Consider the following 16,401-nt stretch of genomic DNA (forward strand, 5'->3'; position numbering starts at 1 on the left):
ATAAGGATGTTGATATTCTCGGATAACTCATTCAAACTGCCTACGGGGTTCAATCTTTAGTCTAAATTAATGAAGATGTTTTCATATATATTCAAAAGGAGACCTTACCTGGTTATAAAGAGAATAGAAGGATCTTCTTCTATTGAAAAAGAAACATGAAAATCTGAGATATGGTTGGCAAAGGCTGAAAATTTATTGTACTGTTTTGCTTTAACATATTCCTAGTAACAAACTATGGCCGGATTGCCCAATGTGTGAAGTTGGGTATTGGGTAGGCCTATGTGTCAATTTGTAAACACTGGAGTTCCAAAATTTGTTAAGTTGTTAAGTTTATCCTTAGTTCAGCGATGATTAAAAAGTAATTTGGAGGTATGACTGTTTTAAAGGCTACATTAATTTTTTTTTTTTTTTTTTGAGAACATCTGTTACCTGGAAAATGTTATCATTATGCAATGTGAAGAGAACATATTTGTTTTCATCCTCCTTTCTACCTTTTTTAATCAGAATGGAAGGTGGTTTATTTGTGACTTTATTATTGATATTCTCAATAAAGTTCTTGTTATAACCATTGTGGGAAGCTATATGAAAAATGATGCCTAGTTCTTGTTTACAATCAGTTGGATTCAGGAGGTCAGTTAGATTGCATAGCCATAGATCTTTCCAAAGCCTTTGAAAGAGTGGAACATGGAATATTATTAAAGAAACTGGAGGGAATAGGATTGGACGTAAGGGTTACACGTTGGATAAAAACATTTCTAAATTCAAGGGTTCAGAAAGTCAAAGTAGGAAATAATGTATCTCAGGAAGAGAAAGTTTGGAAGGGAATTGCACAGGGTAGTATAATCGGTCCGTTACTTTTCTTAATATACGCAAATGATTTAGGGAACAATATAACATCAAAAATAAGATTGTATGCAGATGACATAATTGTTTATAGGGAAATAAACAACATTGAGGATTGTTCAGAATTACAAAGGGACCTTGAAAGTATCCAACAATGGGTTGAAGAAAATAATATGAAGGTTAATGGAGGCAAATCAACTGTTACAACTTTTACAAACAGGAGCTTTAAAACTGAATTTGAATATACTTTGGATGAGGTAGTTATCCTAAAAGATGGCAAGTGCAAATACTTAGGTGTGAGATTTGAAAGTACACTGGAAGGGTCATATTGATGACATTGTTGGGAAAGCATACAGATCATTACATGTCATAATGAGGCTACTTAAAAGATGCAACAAAGAATTAAAAGAAAAAAGTTACTTGAGTATGGTTCGTCCATTATTGGAATATGCAAACAGTGTTTGGGATCCTCACCAAGAATACCTAATAAAAGAAATAGATAGTGTGCAGAGGAAAGCAGCAAGATTTGTAACAGGGGATTTCAGAAGAAAGAGTAGTGTATCAGAAATGTTAAAGGAACTTGGGTGGGAAACTTTAAGTAAGGGAAGGGAGAAAACTAGACTTATAGGATTATATAGAGCCTATACAGGAGAAGAAGCATGGGGAGATATCCGTGAGAGGCTTCAGTTGGAAAATAATTATATCGGCAGGACTGACCACAAATATAAAATTAGAAGGAATTTTAGCAGAAGCGATTGGGGTAAATTTTCATTCATTGGGAAGGGTGTGAAGGAGTGGAACAGTTTACCAGGGGTAGTGTTTGATCCTTTTCCAAAATCTGTACAGATATTCAAGAAGAGAATAAACAGCAACAGAGAAAATAAATGAAGTGTTAGAGGGCATTCGACCAGTGCAGGTTATTGTAAATAAAAAAATGTGTGTGAATAAATTAATTCCATCCCCTGGTCTAAGGAGTTTGGACAGCCAAAGTAGGGGACTGCCTGTAGGGGTGAAGTACAGTGGAGACTTCGAGGGCCCTGGGACCGCTACGGTAGCTGTGAAGGCCCTTCAGGAACTCTGAAAAGTGGTGGCAAAAGGGGCTCTGGTTAAGACGCAGCAGGTCGTTATGCTACTTAGGATCCAGAACGGGTAAAAAAAAAATAGTAAATAAATAAATGCAATGTAAATATTAATGTTATACCAGTTGTATAGTATCATTTGAAGTAATTCCACATACTGTATATCAGTTGACTATATTTGTAAGTAGTACAGGAGATATTGTAAGTAGAATTTTGTAAACAATATAAATTTATTAAGGATGAGCTGTGTGTTTAATAGAAAACATTGTTAGCGTAAATTGTATAATATTGTATTATAGGAAAAATTTTCTTCTCTTGTTAATTTAATATTTAGTGCTTGACAATAATGTATTTTAGTGTACCATTTGCCACCGAGGTAGACACCTCATTTGCAAATAAAGAGATTTTGATTTGATTTTTGGATAAAGGAATATTGTAAGCTCTATATACTATACTAAATAAAGCCGCCCTTTTGTGCAATCCAGGATGGTTAGAATCCTTTCACATAGTATTAAGGGGTGGTTTTCTAAAGATAGTGAAAGAGAAATTGTGTGGATTTCTGGTTACAGTAATGTCTAGAAAATTTAATGACTTATTGTTCTCATTTTCTAAGCTAAACTTGATTGAAAGATCAATCTGATTGAATTGATCTAAAATAGTTTCAGAACTGTCTCAATTATAATCTACAACTGCAAAAATATTGTCCACCTAATCCAATGAAAAATACCTACAATTTTAATGTTAATTTTAAGCTTTTCAAGGTTATCACGATAATTCTCTGCAATAATGCCAGAAGCAGGTGTTTCCACAGGGAGTCCTTCTTGTTGATAAATGGTGAGATTAAACTTTAAAAAATTATTGGAAAGGACTAAATTCATAAGGTTTAAAAATCTCTCAATCTCTTGTTTACCAAGTTTTCTGTATTTAATCAAGTTGTTCTTAAGTATATTAATAGTTTTATTTACTGGGATATTCAGATACATATTTATGATGTCAAATGCACATATCCCGTATTGCAGCTGAAGAGTTAAAAGCTTGAGTAATTCTACAAAATTCTACTGAGGTTTCTTTTACAGATTTATTAGATTTGAAAGTGTAATGTTGTTTCAAGAAATTATCTACATATTTCAAGACCTTACAAATATGACTTGGTTTAAAATTTGCAATTGGTCTAATGGGGGCTACCTTCCTTATGAAGTTGTGCAATTTATTAATTTCATGTTCACTTAGTAAGAAGGAGGAATTCTTTAAAATCTTTCTAAAGTTCCTTTGAATACTTGGTGTTGGGTCTCTGTTAAACAGTTCTTAATGAGCTGTCCGAGAAAAATTGCTCAGTTTTATGGATGTATTCTTCGCAATTCATTACAACAATAGTGTTTCGCTTATCAACCTTGGTGATGACCAAAACATTATCTTTAATTTTACGTTTAAGATCTTTAAAAGTCTGCCTCAAGAATTTTAGTGAATGTTTTGTAATTGTTATTATTAGGCCTATTATTATCTCAAGATTTCATAAATTTATTACGAATCTCAAATCTAATTTTGTCTTGTTTATGGTGTGGGAGTTTAGAGATAGCTTGTTCTGCTTCAGCTATCACAGTTATGGATTCTTTAAGTTTATTAGTAACTGGCCAATTGAATTTTGGGCCTTTTTCTAAGATATCGATTTAACTAATATTTAAATGAACATCTGTAAGATTCTTAACAGGGAGGTGAAGAACTATAGGGGATTCGTCTACATGTAAATTATTTAAAGAAGGTGGCCTACATGTTTTTTTTTTTGTGTGTGTGTGTCAGTGTTTGAGCCTTCTTTTGCAAGGTAAGTGAAGTAATTTCTTGGCTACTACACTATCAATCTTAACGACGACAAATTTTTTGGAGGATTCCCATTCTGATGGGGCCAGCAAGCATGCAGCATTTAAATGAGCTTTGTAAAGCTTACCATTCAGGAAAGATTTCTTTCTGTACAAATACTTAATTTCGTTTTTCAACCATAGAGAGTTTGAATTTGAGTTCTGTCATGCCATTTGGAAATCCTGTTTTCCTTCTGCACAAGTTTAAGGGAGCTTGATACAAGATTGTTATCTAAACAGTTCTTAAGAAAAGATATATCCTTACTAATTTTTGATTCCTTAACTTTTAGATTTAGATAAATATTTGCTTCCTTCATTGCCTGGTTGGCAAGATTTTAAAGAATTCCTCCTTCTTACTAAACACAAAATTAATAAATTGCATTCCCAAAACTTTGTATGGAAGGTACCACCATTAGACCAATAGTAAATTTTAAACCAAGCCCTATTTATAAGGTCTCAAAACATGTACATAATTTCTTGAAACAACATTACACTTTCGAATCTAATAAATCTGTAAAAAAAACTCAATAGAATTTTTTAGAATTAGTTAAGCTTTAACTCTTCAACCACAATACAGGATATGTTCATTTGACATATGTATCTGAATACACTGGCGTAGCCAAGGGGGGGCCCCAGAGGGACCCAGCACCCCCACCCCCCCCAAAATGTTTCCTGAAACTAGAGCAAGGATCAGCCGTTGTTTTACGTACCATACGAACAACTTAAAAACTTACGCCGAAATGTTAAATTAACGTAGCGACAAAGAATCTACTAGCAAGGCTCAATAGGGCCATACATAATTCTCCATATTTGTACTGCTTGAATGACAGGAAAACACTTAGGATTGTGTTGCGCAGGGATATTTACCTGTAGAGGCCTCAGTATTGGGAATGTAACCGTGTGTTGACAAATGTCAAGACATGAGGTAAAGGGCAATTAGCAAGGGATTACTCAGTAGGGGCACGGAACGTGACACCGAGATAACGGGGGCCACGGCCAGAAACAGTTGCAAGCTTACAACATCGTGTCAGCTTTTGCACATCGATTCCAGGAAACAACAATGTCCTAGGGATCCTCGGGTTGTACCGTGGTTGAGAGATGTGCTGTGTTTAAGTCGCAGTGTTGGGAAGACTGTGACAGGATTTTGAGCTGCACGTTAGTTCCCCATTTTATGCCATATAAGTAACTTTCTTTGAAGAGTGACCGTTTGTCACTGAGAAGCCAAAACCATGTGCATCCTCGGTAAGTTATGAACAAGTTTTTTAAATTCTAACAGAAGCAAGACAATCGCGGATGCGTGCCTAAGTTCAACAGGTAGGCCTATATATTTTGTCAAATGCCCGGGGACTGATTGGAATCTCAAATGGCACCATCAAAAGTGCAGATAAATATTTTGTAATTGGCGGGCATGATGACTCGGTTCCAATGGTTCTCTCTTCTCATTACGAAGGCCCAGGCTTGAATCGCAGTCGACGCATGAAACATTTTTAAAATTGGAAACCACGTTCTATTGATGTGGATTCTAATTAAAACACTAGATCCCGTCCCTTACCTTTCGTTATACTTTTGAGCCATAACCGCGTCATTTATGGTGGTGTAATTTGAGTATCCAACCATTCTTCGGGCTTACCTTGTACCTTAAATGAAGAGTGGATGCACAAAATAATTTCAGTGGGTGGGGTATAAGTCCAGGCCAGTAGCATGGATACAACTGGATACATACGAATATTAGCATCACAAAACTGTAACTTTATACTACGGTACTATATTCTGTATCCCAGGCTTGCGAGGGAAACTAATTAACAATTTGCTTTATGTCGCACCAACACAGATAGGTCTTATGGCAATGGTGGGATAGGAAAGGCCTAGGAGTGGGAAGGAAGCAGCCGTGGACTTAATTAAGGTATAGCCCCAGCATTTTCTTGGTGTGAAAATGGGAAACCATTTTCAGGGTTGCCAAGAGTGGGGTTCGAATCCACTATCTCCCGGATGCAAGCTCACAGCTACGCGGCACTAACCGCGAGGAAACTAATAGGACAAGGTAAACCCTACCTAGCATATGTTGTGACGTGTATTTTCCTTTACCTGCTAACAAAATATCTATACCCTTAGGCTTTACATTCTACATTTATTTATTTATGTATTTATTTATTTGTTTATTTATTAGTGCCTTCTGTACAGTGGCGAAGTTAGGGCTCGAGGCCCTCTCGTACACTTAACCATATACTAATCAGAATCTTAAATAAAATACCGAGATACTTAAAATAGTTAAAATGACTAGTCCTCAGACACGCACACATTCATACTTCAACCATTCAGTCAGCTGTCCTCAGCAGGTAGTCTTGGCAGGTGACCTTAATCAGTTTAAGATATTACCAAAATTGATTAGGATCAACTTAAATCGTGATTTTAAAAAAAAAAGCTAGTTTCTTTGACCTGAGCTGACAGGGAATTCTATAATCTGCTGGCAGTCATCACAAATGATCTATTAATTTTATTTGTGCGGTGCAGTGGAATAGAAACAATGTATCTAGAACAGTATTTAAGTTGTGAAATGATGATAAAAAGATGAATTTAGAAAAAAATATACAGTGACTGACTTTCAGCTACCACTCTAAACACCATCGTTAAAATGTGTAGCTGCCAATGTTAATCAGACATCAGGGATGTGACAGCCTGATAGTATGGGGTGATATGAACATCGTGCCCGATACTGTAAATAAGTCGCAGGCAGGAATTAAGTGCTCGTTGAAGTTTAGGTGTTTCTTCTCTCGTCAAGTCAACTAAAACGTCACAATAATCAAGAATAGGGAGAATGAGTGTCTGTATGGGTTTGGCCTGTAGCTCAAACGGAAATTCATCCCTCTACCGTCCATTGAAATGGCGTACGGCTTTTAGTGCCGGGAGTGTCCGAGGACATGTTCGGCTCGCCAGGTGCAGATCTTTTGATTTGACACCCGTACGTGACCTGCGCGTCATGATGAGGATGAAATTATGATGAAGACGACACATACGCCCAGCCCTCGTGCCGGCGAAATTAACCAATGATGATTAAAATTCCGGAATTCCGGACCCTGCCAGGAGTCAAACCCGGGACCCCTGTGACCAAAGGTCAGCATGCTATCCATTTAGCCATGGAGTCGGACTCTGCGGTTTAAGAAGGTAAAGCACTCCAAAAATCTTTTTACGTATTTCTTTCGTGTGATCAGACCAGTCAACTGTTTCATTCATCATTACGCCGAGATTTTTAACCGTTTTACTGTAGGGAATAATGTTAACATTCAGTAGGATAGGGAGGATTGCAACGTTGTTTGAGCAGCTCAGTAATTTTCGTGATCCAGTTATGATTGCCTGAGCTTTTGTGCAGTTTAGTATAAGAAAGTTTCGTTGTGCATATATATTGAGTCATCGAAGGTCATTGTTAATATCTTGTCTTGCAGTTTCGCATAGAGGTGGCGTGTGTTATTTCCTGTGACAGATGGTATGTCATTGATATAAATACAGAAAATTAGGGGCCCTGGAATACTGCCCTGTGGGGCAACACTAAGTTTCATTTTCCATTTAGAAGCCTTGTCATTTACTGTTACGCGCTGTTGACGGTTACTCAAATAAGAACTAAAAACCTTAAGCGCAGCCAGGTCGAAATTTAGCAGTTTCATTTTCTTTATCATAGTCGGAATTACTATAGTGTCAAAGGCGCTACTAAAGTCAAGAAGGATAAGTATAGTGAGCAGTCGTTTGTCCATAGCGTTTCTAATGTCTTCAGTAACCTTCAAAAGTGTTGTCACGGTACTGTGACCCTTCTTAAATCCAGATTGCAAAGGGCCCAAAAGAGCATTTTTATTTAGGTATTCCACAACTTGCTCACATACTAAACGTTCACAGGCTTTAGAAAGCACAGGGAATATGGACACAGGTCAATAGTCAGAGGGTAATTGTGGGTCTAAACTCTTAGGTACTGGTATAATTTTGGCTGTTTTCCAGAGAGTAGAGAATGTTTGGTTTAGTAAACAGTAGTTCAGCATGTGCATCAGTAGTATAGTATAGGCAGGACAGCACCCATAATGTTATGTATTAAAGTAATAGAAATATCATCTACACCTGTAGCCTTTGATTTGATGGAATACAAAGCCTTTTTAACCTGATTTTCTGTGACACTGTGAAATGTGAATGGTGGATTGGCTGGAGGGGAGGGCAGTGATTCGGTGCAGTTAATTGGGGTAGGCTGAATATTTATTCTACTAAAGTGATCGTTCAGTTTGTCAAGTGGATGTTTCCCTATTCCCAGAGCTCTAAGTTGGTCCCATGCACGATTAGAATTAAAGTTCTTAGCTAAATTCCGGAAATATATACATTTTTTATTTCTGATTAACTGCTTTGTGTGATTTCTTCAGATGCGGTAAGATTTGAGATCTGTGTCATCTAGTGTTTGTTTATAATGCCAAAATAACGAGTCACGGTGGACCATCTTTCTCCTGGCTTCACCATCTAGCCATGGACAAGAAGGGCAAGAAACCTGTATTCGACGTGTGTGTGTATGTGCGTGTGTGTATTCCTTTGCCGCATTATTTGTATAAAATGTCACTTCTTTATTGCTTTTCACATGACCATTATTATAATAACATTACCGTATTATTCTAAACCAGAATATTGCATCTTTATTCAAACTGTTTATTCTAGCATTCATTTCACTTGTACTCGGAATATATGAAATGCTGCAGTTATGTTGGGATGGGAGTAGCAAAGGTTGGTTGGGGGGGGGGGGGGGTGTCATCGTCCAAGGAGTCCAAACACCCCAGGAGTTTCAACAAATGTACTTTTATTAAGCATTTCATATATAATATATATTACTATTAGCTTCCGGAGTCCGACTCATTGCCTGAATGATCAGTGTTGAGGCCTTCGGTTCAGAGGGTCACGGGCTCAATTTTAATCGTGTCTGATCAATTCTTCTGGCTCGGGGACTGGGTGTTTGTCCTAACACTTTCCTCTTCATATTCAGACAATATACTACACTACCAACAACCACAGAAACACACAACAGTGATTACATCCCTCCATATAGGGTTGGCGTCGGGAAGGACATCTGGCCGTAAAACAGTACCAAATCAACATGTGTGGCACAGTTCGCATCCACGACCCCACAGATGTGGGAAAAGCGGGGGAAGAAGAAGAAAAAGAAGATTACTATTAGCTTCCGGAATCCGCACGAATCCACCACTCTTACTTGGATCCTAGGACACTCATTTCCTTTTTAGGTATTCTACACCACCTAAACTCTGGAAGTTTGGACACCTGTCAAAATAAAATTCTGGATGAATGCTCCCCTCCCCCCAAACTGAAATCCTGGCTACGCTACTGTCCGAATATCCCAGTTTTAAATGGTATTTAAGCTACAGCTGATGATGTCCACGATACAAGGACGGAACTTGTACTAGTTGATTTTAATTAAATTGCTATCTGTATTGTAAGACCAATTTGGATTTAGAGAAGACAGGGGAACAACAGAAGCAATTCTGGCCTTACGCATGTTATTGGAGAGAAGGATGGAAATTAATAGAACAACGTATCTTACCTTCATTAACTTTGAAAAAACTTTTGACAATGTGAACTGGGAACTACTGTTTAGAACTATGAGGAAAATAGGACTGGACTGGAAGGATAGAAAAATGATTAATCAACTGTATCTGAACCAAGGCACAAAAATAATCAGCAATCAGGTAGAAGAAAAGGCCAGGATTAGGAAAGGAGTTAGACAAGGTTGTCCCCTATCACCCTATTTATTTCTTTAATATGTTCATTGAAGAAGCAATTCAGACCATGAAGGAGAAGACAAAGGGAATAAAAGTCAATGGTGAAAGGATACATTGTATCAGATTTGCAGATGATATTGTATTAATTGCAGACTCAGAAAAAAGAAATGAATATAATGCTGAAAGTCCTCTCACGCACTCTTAAACTATACAAATTAGAAGTAAACAAACGGAAAACGAAAGTAATGGTAGTAAGAAAAACTATGGAAGAAATTAAAACCAATATATAAATTGATGACGTCGGAACTGATCAGGTGAAACAATTCTGTTATCTAGGTAGTATGATAACAGAGGATAATAGATGCTTCCTGGAAGTAAATAACATTGGCAAAACAGGCATTTATGAGCAAGAAAAACATTTTAACCAGCACAAACATGAATATAGATGTCGGAAAATCGTTTGCAAAATCATTTGTATGGAGTACACTTCAGTATGGAAGTGAGAGTTGGACTCTCTGTAAATTAGAAACGAATCGACTTGAAGCTGCTGAAAAGTGGATATGGCGGAAAATGACCATAACGAGCTGGACAAAAAAAAACAACCTGGAAGTCCTAAGGGAAGTTAAAGAAGAGAGAAGATTTTTAAACAAAATGGAAAACAGGAAATTAAAATTTATTTTCGACATGTCATCAGACACAATACTTTCATCACTAACATACTTGAAAGGAAAGTGCTGTAAAAGAAAGGGAGAGGAAGACCTAGGATGAAGTATTTGGACGACATCAAGAAGAGGTTAGGTTGTGTCAATTACCTGGAATATTGATTGATTGACTGATTGTAAGATGGGACTTCTGTCAACTCTTTTATAAGCTTAACTGCAAACACTCTAGCCAAATGAAAATGTGGCCAATGCAGGACCTGCAAAACCCATAACAAGGATCTTCCTGTCCCCATTCACACCCGGCACCATCAAACCAAATTTGATTATTGATTCAGCATTAAAGTCCTTTAAGATTTACTCCCAAACTCCTACCCCCTTTCCCTTGGAGATTCTGAAGTTGGACAGCAATAGGTGCTTGGGTCTTAATATTAGATCACTTTTTTTACCCCATTCTTTTGTCTTGATTATATCTCCCAAGCGTCTATTAGTCAACAATGAATATTAACAATCCTCCACTGATGAAGGCTGCAGCCGAAAATTTTGGACACATGTCTTTCTTTTGTGTGTACTCCATCTCCACATTCTTACATGGTAGTCACTGCTCTCCATCTGTTTCCTCTCTCACGCTCTAACCTTATGTATTGGTATGGTGATATGATTGTGAAAAATCATGTCAACAGTTCTCCTCCAGAATCCTCTGTCCTGTGAATGATGGACCGCATCTTGCGGACTCTTTCCAGTCAGGCACTTAACTTGCCTTGCCCATCATGATTGTACACATCCTCTACGTTTTCAGCTGTCAACATTTCCCTCCATGGTCAGTTTTTCTATTGCCTCTGGACTTCTGGTAATGCAACTGAAATATTTCATAAACTGTTGGTTCACGAAGGTCAACAGTCTTGCTCTAATGCCCAGTTGTCTCAGGATCAACTCACTGGTGTGGTGTGCCATTCATGGTATTTATAACAGCCCTCTATAGTACCACAGTACCAAGGCATCAATTCAGAGGCGGACTGCCATCTTCACAGTCCAAGTCTCTGCCGCATATGTTGCGAGTGGAAGATGACAATTGACCCAATCTTAGTTTTGTCTTGACAGTGATGGAGGTGCTTTTCCAGATACGAGTCTGCAGATTTCAGATTCACAGTCTCCAGTGTTAGTAAAGATGAATCAAAGGTATTCAAAACGGCTGTCTCTCTCGTAGCCACCCACTCTTGTAATAACTGGGTGGTTGTTGTTGGTTGCTCTTCGAATTGTTCATTTCAAACTCGTACACTGATCTGATCTCCTAGTCTTGCATGAAGGTCTCTTGTTCATGCTTATCATATCTATTATCAGAGTATGTCACGTACTCTCACTACTACATCGTGGGATTTGAGACTCTACTTTTCTTTGCCTACCTTACTTGTCTCGTCATCCAGTGTTGCTCCATTTTATGACCCGCCAGCTGCTATGTGTCGCTCCTTATCAGATGTGCGTCTTCTCGCCCGGCCAGCTCTTCGTTTACTGGGCATGGTTTTGCACCCCTCCTCCCTCCGCTCACGTCACGTATTACGTCTGCCTTCTCGCATGTTCGGTGATCGCTAGTCTCTGCCTATATAAGCTCACCTTAATCTTCTTTGTGACGAGTTGGGATATGAGGTGATTCTAGTGTGGAGGGCTTCATTTGTCATTGTACAGCTGGTCTGTACTTCTGCTGTTCTACGAACTGGCTTTTCTACGAGGAGGTGGGTGAGCAAAGGACATGCATACAAACTTCCAAATATTTCAGCTATTGGTCTTGTCCTTCTGGCTTGACATAACAAATTCCATTTTCAGTCTATCTCTTTCAAACATGGACTTAATATTTTTGATTTATTTTAAGTCCTGAAAGTTTTATAATATTTTCAAAGTGTTGCAGAAGTATCTTCAGCTATGGACACATCATTTTTAATTTAATAATGGGTGTCCCGTAGATCGTTGGAATCTTGCGTCTATTTTCTGGGAACTGTCTAGGACTTTGAGTGCACGGACTTTATCATCCTTTCTCTTTCCCCTTCCATTCTTTTTTCCCCTTTTGATCCTTAAAGAAAGAAGTGAAGGACCAAAAGTTAAAAATTGGTAATGATTGTTATTGATCTGTCATTAATTAGTCATGCCCCTTTTAACACCGATTTTTCTTTTATGATTGAGTATATTCTAATTGAGATTGTATTATGGGATTCATAAAAAAAACTGTGGCTCACAAATCCCCAACTTCTTTTAACTTTTGTCGTTTTATCATTTTTTTGTCAACATTGGTGCTGATCTAGTCGTCGTTTCAAAAACATATACTGTATACATTATGTGTGCCAATGTTCATTTTGCTTCAGTCCCTTCTTTTAATTGGCCGATGTGTACTATTACTCTACTTCTTTGAATTGTGAGGATCCATATTGTCATTCCTCGACAACCCTTGCACTATTTTGAGATATTGTTCACTCTGTATGTGTACTCCAGGTATTATTATCAGTGTTCATCCCATCAAATTATGTACCTTCTTTTCAGATTTTGACCCTTTTCTGCATTTCTCTAGTGTGACGCAAGCAAGTTATTTCCTATCTAACAAGAACAAAGATAATAATAGAAATAATAATAATAATAATAATAATAATGAAAAGGCTTGTAGAAACTCTAGTCAGGATCACTATTGTGCTTAGACATTAGTTGGAATTCCCATTGAATGGGCTTGTTGGTCTTGTATCTTGTATAAAATTTCTGCTTTTTTTGAGTATCACCAAATGAAATGAAAAAAAATTGTAACTTTTTTACCTTTATCTTGTTGTCAGTTTTGAAAATACATAGCTTCAAACCCTTTGGTTGTTTCCAAAAGAAAAGGGGTTATTTTATTTTCCCTGTTCTTTCCATGTCCATATACCTACCACGACTTTGCCCCACAGCACGGCCCACTGCGCGTGATTAACTCTGCTGACTTGCTGTATAGTGGAGGGTTGGGCACCTTATTCCAAAAGTAACTGGCATATTAACCACTATCATCGCTTGCTAACAAATCACGTGACATATGGTAGCAGAATATCTCTTTCATCATCAGCTATTATATTGCTAATTGGTGACTATGGCGTGTTTTTCAGATAATTTCCCATTAGGATGACCATACCAGTTCCCCCCCTCCATCTTACAGGAATCTTTCCTTGCCCCTCTTACCTCCTGCGGACTTAATTTCCTTTTCTAACACCCCTACCTCATCTAGTTCTGTTTCTTCTTCCCCACAAGTATCTGATTCATCAACTGGTGATGATATTAAACCATCTTCTTTTGCTTATCAGCATTCTATGTCTCCACATCCACCACCTCTGCTTAATTCAGTTGATAGCTCCCTGAATGTTCAAACTGTAAAACAATCATTACTTCAGGTTCCCCAGTTGTTAGCTACAGACCCTCGTAACCTGACCATTTGGCTTTTTCATGCCCGAAATTTTTTTTATTTAAACATAGCATCTTTTCCTCAGTTGATTGGTCTTTTGTCTTGTAAAACTACGGGGGGTTTTTTCAAAATTTTGGACAGATCACATGTCTTATTTCTCTACATGGTACGAATTGCGTAATGCTATACATAATTACTTTCTCCCCAATGAAATTCGATACAAGCTTAGTGTCGAGTTCATTCGACGTCACCAACTACCGAATGAACCAGCACATGATTACTTGGATTCCATTATTACATACAGTGATGTGTTGAATACTGCTCACACTACCACTGAATTAATATATATTGTGCAATTTTACGCCACTCCTTCCTTTCGACAATTATTTAATGCTTTAAATCTCCCCACTACTCTACTTTAGTTATCTTCCATGGCACAATCTCATGTAATTTATGCTTTACATACCATGCCTCTGTCCCACCACCTCTTTCCTTTCCCTCTCAACCAGCCATGTCAGTATCGTCGTCATCCCGACCTCCTGATGTTATTCGTCCACCTACGATTTGCTTTTGTTGTAAGGGTGTTGGTCATATCTCTCGAAATTGCCCTACTCCTCATTCAGGAAACTCCCGTTACCCGCCTAAACTACAGTAAGCTTTTCAACATTCTTCTAATTCAAAATTTTTCACTATTTTGGATTTTAATTCTGCCTATAACCAGATATCTCTTATCGTCCGTCCGTTGCACAGTATATCTTCTCAAATTATTATTAATCTTTTGTATAATCAAATTTTTCCAATACAGGTCTTCCTAAAGTTTTGATTTCCGACAACGCTACTATTTTTACATCAAAGACCTTTTATGATTATTGTTTTTCTAACGGTATTAAAAAAATCTGTATTTCACCTTATCACCCTCAAGCAAATAATGTTGAGCGATACCATCAAAATCTGAAATCTTTCCTATCTATCTTTCATTCTCACGATCATAAATCTTGGGATTTGTCCTTGCCCTAAATCCAACGGAGAATAGCTCTACATTTTATACTCCTGCAAAGTTGTTTCTCGGTCATGAATTGCACACACCATTGGCTTTAACTTGGAACTTGCCACCTCTGCTTGATACCCCTCCTCATTTACTTACTCAAGCTCAGTTGAACGACGCCTTTCAAAAACTGCTTCAGGCTAGAGATTTGAATAAGAAAACTTGTAAATCTCGTGTTAGGGCCCCGACCTTCAAGCGTTTTGATCTCGTGTTGCTTAAGAATCATCCCATTAGCTCTGCTTCTCACAATATTTCTGCCAAGCTCTCTCCTCGATGGCTTGGTCCATTTCGGATTCTTTCTTTTCCTTCCCGTACTACTGCTCTTTTGCAATCCGTCTCTAACCCTCAAGACATTACGAATGCTCATTTTTCTCTTTTAAAAAAGTTTTCTCAATAATTATGTAATTGGGGGGGGCGGGGGAGGTGATACTGTGCCTCTCACTCTTAGTCCTTGACCCTAGTTTTTCCCTCCCACTTATTGTTCTCTTTTTTCCTCTTTTGTCTATATTTGAGGGTACTTGCCGCACTTGAATTTTGGTTTACATAAAATGTCTTTTGCTTGCTCACCCACCACCCTTCCCTCCACCTATCATCTTCATGCCTGGCTCCCCCATGATAATCCCCCTTTTTGGGTTTATTTGGGACTTTTCATGAGATTTAATATTTTTTTTGTGAAGCCACTAGTATTTTGTACTGTTGTACTTGGTCCTAACCATATTTATTCATTCTGCTTTCTTCTCTCTCCTTTTCCCATCCCTTTATCTTAACCATTTTTTGTTCTCATTCATTCTTTTTTTTGTTTCCGTTCCTTGCTACAATCGACGCCCACTATCATAGTGCTCTGAGGAAGACGCCTCTCTACAAGATCATCATGGATCTTTTATCTTCTACGAGCACCCATCGTTCGGATTACCTCTTGAGGCGGGAGTATATGTCACGTACTCTCACTACCACATCGTGGGATTTGAAACTCTACTTTTCTTCGCCTACCTTACTTGTCTCGTCATCCAGCGCTGCTCCATTTTACGACCCGCCTGCTGCTATGTGTCGCTCCTTATCAGCTGAGCGTCTTCTCGCCCGGCCGGCTCTTCGTTTACTGGGCATGGTTTTGCACCCCTCCTCCCTCCGCTCACGTCACGTATTACGTCTGCCTTCTCGCATGTTCGGTGATCGCTAGTCTCTGCCTATATAAGCTCACCTTAATCTTCTTTGTGACGAGTTGGGATATGAGGTGATTCTAGTGTGGAGGGCTTCATTTGTCATTGTACAGCTGGTCTGTACTTCTGCTGTTCTACGAACTGGCTTTTCTACGAGGAGGTGGGTGAGCAAAGGACATGCATACAAACTTCCAAATATTTCAGCTATTGGTCTTGCCCTTCTGGCTTGACATAACAAACTCCATTTTCAGTCTATCTCTTTCAAACATGGACTTAATATTTTCGATTTATTTTAAGTCCTGAATGTTTTATAATATTTTCAAAGTGTTGCGGAAGTATCTTCAGCTATGGACACATAATTTTTTAATAATGGGTGTCCAGTAGATCGTTGGAATCTTGTGTCTATTTTCTGGGAACTGTCTAGGACTTTGAGTGCATGGACTTTATCATCCTTTCTCTTTCCCCTTCCATTCTTTTTTCCCCTTTTGATCCTTAAAGAAAGAAGTGAAGGACCAAAAGTTAAAAATTGGTAATGATTGTTATTGATCTGTCATTAATTAGTCATGCCCCTTTTAACACCAATTTTTCTTTTACGATTGAGGATAT

At 38.1% G+C, this 16,401-nt stretch overlaps 1 protein-coding gene across 3 annotated transcripts in view; it reads right to left on the reverse strand.

Annotated features, from left to right (window-relative positions):
- The window catches only part of LOC136858381 (transmembrane protein 179), a 267,306-nt gene that overhangs the window by 242,532 nt on the left and 8,373 nt on the right, over positions 1-16,401 (reverse strand). The window lies entirely within an intron of this gene.

This window comes from Anabrus simplex, chromosome 1, assembly GCF_040414725.1.
Source record: "Anabrus simplex isolate iqAnaSimp1 chromosome 1, ASM4041472v1, whole genome shotgun sequence".
NCBI classification, from domain to species: domain Eukaryota; kingdom Metazoa; phylum Arthropoda; class Insecta; order Orthoptera; family Tettigoniidae; genus Anabrus; species Anabrus simplex.